This window comes from Galeopterus variegatus, unplaced genomic scaffold (assembly GCF_000696425.1).
Source record: "Galeopterus variegatus unplaced genomic scaffold, G_variegatus-3.0.2 Scaffold5682, whole genome shotgun sequence".
Taxonomy (NCBI): domain Eukaryota; kingdom Metazoa; phylum Chordata; class Mammalia; order Dermoptera; family Cynocephalidae; genus Galeopterus; species Galeopterus variegatus.
Genome location: NW_007731793.1, coordinates 102,585 through 108,281, shown reverse-complemented (window position 1 = coordinate 108,281; position 5,697 = coordinate 102,585).

Genomic DNA, 5,697 nt, shown 5'->3' with positions numbered 1-5,697 from the left:
TAAAGACTCTCCCAAAAAACTCTTAGAACTAATAAACAAATTCATTAAAGTTGCAGAATATGAACCAATATATAAAAATCAGAGGTGGTTTTATATACCAACACAAACTGGCAGAAAAGGAAATCCAGAAAGCAAGCCCATTTATAATAACTATGAAAAATAAAAATACCTAGTAATAAATTTAACCAAGGAAGTGAGAGATCTCTATGGTGAGAACCATAAAACACTACCGAAAGAAATCAAAGAGGACACAAAAAAAGGCATTTCCGTTTTCATGGATTGGAAGAATTAACATTGTGAAAATGTCCATACTACCAAAAGTGATATACAGATTCAATGCAATCCCCATCAAAATACTAATGACATTCTTCACAGAAATGGAAAAAACAATTCTAAAATTCATATAGAACAACAAAAGGCCCTGAATAGCCAAAGCAACCCTGAGTGGGGAAAAAAAAAAAAAAATGCTGGAGGTATTACACTACCTGACTTCAAATTAAACTACAAAGCTACAGTAACCAAAACAGCTTGATAATGACTTAAAAACAAACACATGGACCAATGGAACAGAATAGAGAATGCAGAAACCAATCCATGTACTTACACCCAAAACATACATTGGGAAAAGGACATCCTTTTCAGTAAATGGTGCTGGAAAAACTGGACATCTATGTGTAGAAGGATGAAACTATACCTGTACCTCTCCCAATATACTAAAATCAACTCAAAATGGGTTAAGTAATTAAATATAAAATATAAAACCATAAAAATCCTAGAAGAAAACATAAATGAAACACTTCAGGATGCAGGACTGAGCAAAGACTTTGTAAATAAGACCACAAAACAGGGAACAAAAGAAAAAATAAGCAAATGGGATTATATAAACTAAAAAGCTTCTGCACAACAAAGGAAACAATCAACAGAGTGAAAAGACAACCTACAGAATAGGTAGAAAATGTTTGCCAAGTATACATCAAACAAAGGATTAATATCCAGAATATATATAAGGAACTCAAACAATTTAACAGTAAAAAACCAACTAATCCAATTGAAAAAAAGGCAAAGGAACTGAATACACATCTGGCAAAAGAAGACATACGAATCGCCAACAAGTATGTGAAAAAATGCTCAACATCACTTAGCTTCAGGGAAATGCAAATAAAACTGCATTGAGATATCATCTCACCCCAGTTAGACTGGTTATTATCAAAAGACAGAGAATAACAAATGTTGGCAAGGATGTGCAGAAAGAGGAATCTTTCTATACTGTTGGTGGGACTGTAAATTAGTGTGACCATTATGGAAAACAGTATGGAAGTTTCTCAGGCAACTACAGATTGAATTACCATACAATCCAGCAATCCCATTAGTGGGTATATTCCCAAAGGAATGGAAATCATCATGTCAAAGGGATATCCACACTCCTGTGTTTATCACAGCTCTATTTACAATAGCCAAGATATGGAACCAACGTAAATGTCCATCAGTGGATGACTGGATAAGGTAAATGTGGTATATATACAACAGAATACCTGTCAAAAATTTTTTAAAAAAAAGGAAATTCTGCCACTCACAACATGGATGAGCTTAGAGAAAAGTGTGGTAAGTGAAATAAACCAGGCATAGAAAGAGATATACTACATGTTGTCATTCATAAGTGGAAGCTAATAAATAAATAAATAAGAAAGGAAGGAAGGAAGAGAAAAAAGGAAAGAAAGAACAGAAAGAAACAACAATCACAGTAATAGGCTGAACTTTCAGAGGAGAAAAGAGAACTGTGGTTACTAGAAGTGGGAAAGAGGAGAGGCAGGGGGTTTAGTGAGAAAATGGTTAATGGACACAAGGAATGGTTACATTTTGTACTGATGAATATGCTAATTATCATGATCTGATCATCACACATTGTACACAGCTATTGGTATTCAACTCTGTACCCCACAACTATGTGTAATTATATTTCAATTAAAAAATAAATAAAAATAATAAGCACAAATGATTAAAAGTTATGAACCAGAAATTTAGTACATTTTTTCTTTCACATGTGAAAAATATATGAAATAATGCTTTTAGGATCTATAAGCCCAATACTCTGCATATAATAAATGTTCCATATGTGCCTGTTGGTGATGAAAACTTCTAAAGTATCAATTGAGAGCTATCTTAAATAACACATTAAGTGGCTGAGAATATGTAAAATCCATGTTATTAATATTAATATGATCTGCATATTGATATTAGTATTTATTATTACTAACATAATGTAAAGATTATGGAAACTTGAACTGTTTATATTCCTATCACATATCAATGCCTGGCACATAATAGGCATTCAAATGTTTCTTAATAAATAGGCAATCAGTTAAATTAATTCTTCACAAAATATCTTATTAAACACATTTGAAATATGCTCACATATTCAGCAAAACATTATATTGTGGATTCTATTTACATTTTTTAAATCTATTTGAATGAAAGCTTTTTTTTCCCTGTCAGAGACCCCGCAGGAAACAGGTGGCATTCTCAAATAGAGTCCTTGAGGCATTTTGAAAAGGAGTTCTTTATAGTAGTGTAGTTATCATTAAGAGCAACTAGCAAGTGATGGTGCAGGGCCTGGACTAGCAGCAGGAGAAAGTCATTATTCCCTAGGCCTAGAGACAAAAGGAAGCAAATGGTTCTTGGAACTCAGAAAGGGTAAGGGCATCCCAAGACAAACTGTGGCCTTCAGGATAAGGATACAGCTAACATATGCAAGTGGGGAGCTAGTGAATAATACAACCTTCTCCCACTTTCCAGAGCTCCTGTCGGTAGCTCCCATTGGCTACACCTTGCCAAAAACCAAAAAAGCAAGGGGCCTGTTGAAGCACGACATAGAGATCAGCTTAGAGGGGCAGCCAGAAAACACCCAGTGCAGCTCAGATGAAATTCATTTTGAATTACACATAATAAGGAAAAGATTTGCTTAGCCAATTAACAGTAAAAATAAGATGTACACAGAATAATTAAAAGCACTTAAGAATTGATCATTTAAAGTACCTTTTTCCTTAAGACAGCATTATTTAGGAAAAAAATTCTAATTCTAAATCATTTTTTGATAATAAACTAATTTTCCCAGGAAGCTTAACAGGACAATATGTTCATCACATAATTATTATTATCAAAAACACAGAAAACAAACAAAATTGCTTTTTAAAATAAATTCTCTACAATCCATAAATGTAATTAGTATAAACTGAATTAGTGAGGTTTTAACTTATATCAAAAATATATAAAGGTAACCAATGATGCTCCTTTTTAAGCTGGTAGAATTTACCAGAAGGTCCATAAAGTTTAGTGGCTTATTAGAGTAACATATGTCACAAGTTTTCACAGTGTCTTCTCTGACTTCATTGTGCCCTGTACTGATTCTTTGCTATTATTCCTCAGCCTGAATCCTTGGTTATGGAAAAACTTTATGTTTTTTTTTTTCTTTCCTGCTACCGTACATCTGTCAATCCCCTGCCTGGCAAGAATGATGTCTCTGGAATTTTTCTCCACCCTCAACCTTGCATCATTTTCCAATTTCAAAGCTCATCGCTTTCATTCTCCCTGTTGCAACCTACACAGGTTACTTTCTCACATATACTTTGTGACAGTCACACAATGTCTCGCTTGTTTACATTTTCTGCTGTATTGCTTTCCAACTGTTCTTTTTGTTATGCATATTATTAAATCTTCAGTCGGCATAGATGTTGCTTTAAGTGAAAAGAGCAACTTCTACATTTTGCATATACATTCCACAGCACCTCATTAATGCTAAACTCATGGATATCTCATTTTGAACAATGCATTAATGAGGAAGTCATGCCTATTTTATGTATTCTTTTTAATATGTATGTAAGTTTTGTTTAATACTCTAATAAAGGCTTTTTTTAAAAATCAGCTAAGATATTGAACACTAAAACATTTCAGATTCATCAAATCGATGTTTTAAATAAAGATCTCCAGAAGAACTGTGGTACAATGAGAGAGAGTTATATGTTTCCCTGCAAAATGGGATTCTTTTTTAAGTCTGATGTATTTTAGGAGTTACGAGGACAAATCATTTCACGACCTAGATCCACAAATCAAATACCACTTTCTCACTTCCTCTCTTCGGTCATCAAACTGTTCTCTAAATTACTCGAAGGATATGGGCTTCAAATATCAGGTGACTGATGTAACTTAGCTATAATAGAGCAATTCAAATTTAGGCACAAATTTGATGTTTGAAACGCAAGAGCATGATGTCTTTAAAAGGATGTTTTCAAAGGTCTATGGTGGTATTTATGCCTTGCCCTTGCAGAGACAGTCATGGCTGCACCCAGGTGGCCCTATAAATGGAAAGGTTCAAATGGCCAGTTCCCTGCCACTGCTGTTGCCCCAGCAGAGACCCACTGAGAGCAGAGCTGATCCTCTCAGGAAAGGTGGAGGACATCCCTGGAAACCCAATGACTGGGGTAGGAACAATTCCACCCCACTTTTTCTCTGAGTTCAAATGGCCAGTTCCCTGCCACTGCTGTTGCCCCAGCAGAGACCCACTGAGAGCAGAGCTGATCCTCTCAGGAAAGGCGGAGGACATCCCTGGAAACCCAATGACTGGGGTAGGAACAATTCCACCCCACTTTTTCTCTGCTGTTAGACTGTCATTTCTTCATGGGAAACTTCACAAGACTTCCTTTAAATCAGGTTTTAAATAGATCTATTTGTTTAAACGTTTGTCTTCAGAAATGTCAATGTCAATAGACATGAAAAATAAAAAGTAAGAAAGTTTTCACAGCTGTATCAATTTGAGATATGTTGTACATTCTCTCTCTCTCTCTCTCTCCCCCTCCCTCCCTCCTTCCCTCTCTCTCTGTCTTTCTCTCTCTCCCCCCCCCATCTATCTCAGATGTTTAAAATGCTTTTAACTTAAGGAAGACTGAAAAGTTCTGTAGTAAAGAAATATTTAACTTAGATTAACCTAGTGTTTTCCCAATCTAATTTGAAGTTGATATTTTTTTTCTCAGAACATCTATAAACATTTCTTAGTAGTTTAGTGTTTCACAAGAAATATTTAAGAAACATTTCATGATTTTAATAATTCTTATCATATTGGAAATATGATCCAAGTCTAATAACATTTATTAGACTACATCCCTCCTTCTAACTATTTTACTAACTTCCCTTTTTATATTCATATTACTTACAATTTTTCTTCATCAAATTGAAGGGTGATAAGAACTACTATTTACTTTTGTTCATGAATAACTTTTAAAGGCAAAGTCATAACTCTTATACAAATATAAAGTGAACATGTGTTCAAGATCTTATTTAACTCATTGATTAATGAGGCAATCAGTAAGATGTTACAGCCAGTTCAAAGAATTCAAAGGATACACAAGTATAGGTAATCAGGAAAGCTGAAATAATAGCTTCCCCACTGGGCACAATTCACTTGCATTTCTATGGAAAAGAGTAATTTGTACTACTAATTTTTCTACAATTTACACAGCAATAAAATAGTTTAAAGACAATGAACGGTAGAGATAACCCAGAAAGGTACAGGGTACCCAGTAATCATATTTTGCCCATTTCTTTCGCAGATTTTCCTGACACTTTTTAATGCAAAGCAATTTCATTACATTTTACCATTATTTATAAATGCTTTTCTTTGCATTCATTACCCTTATTAAAACCTAA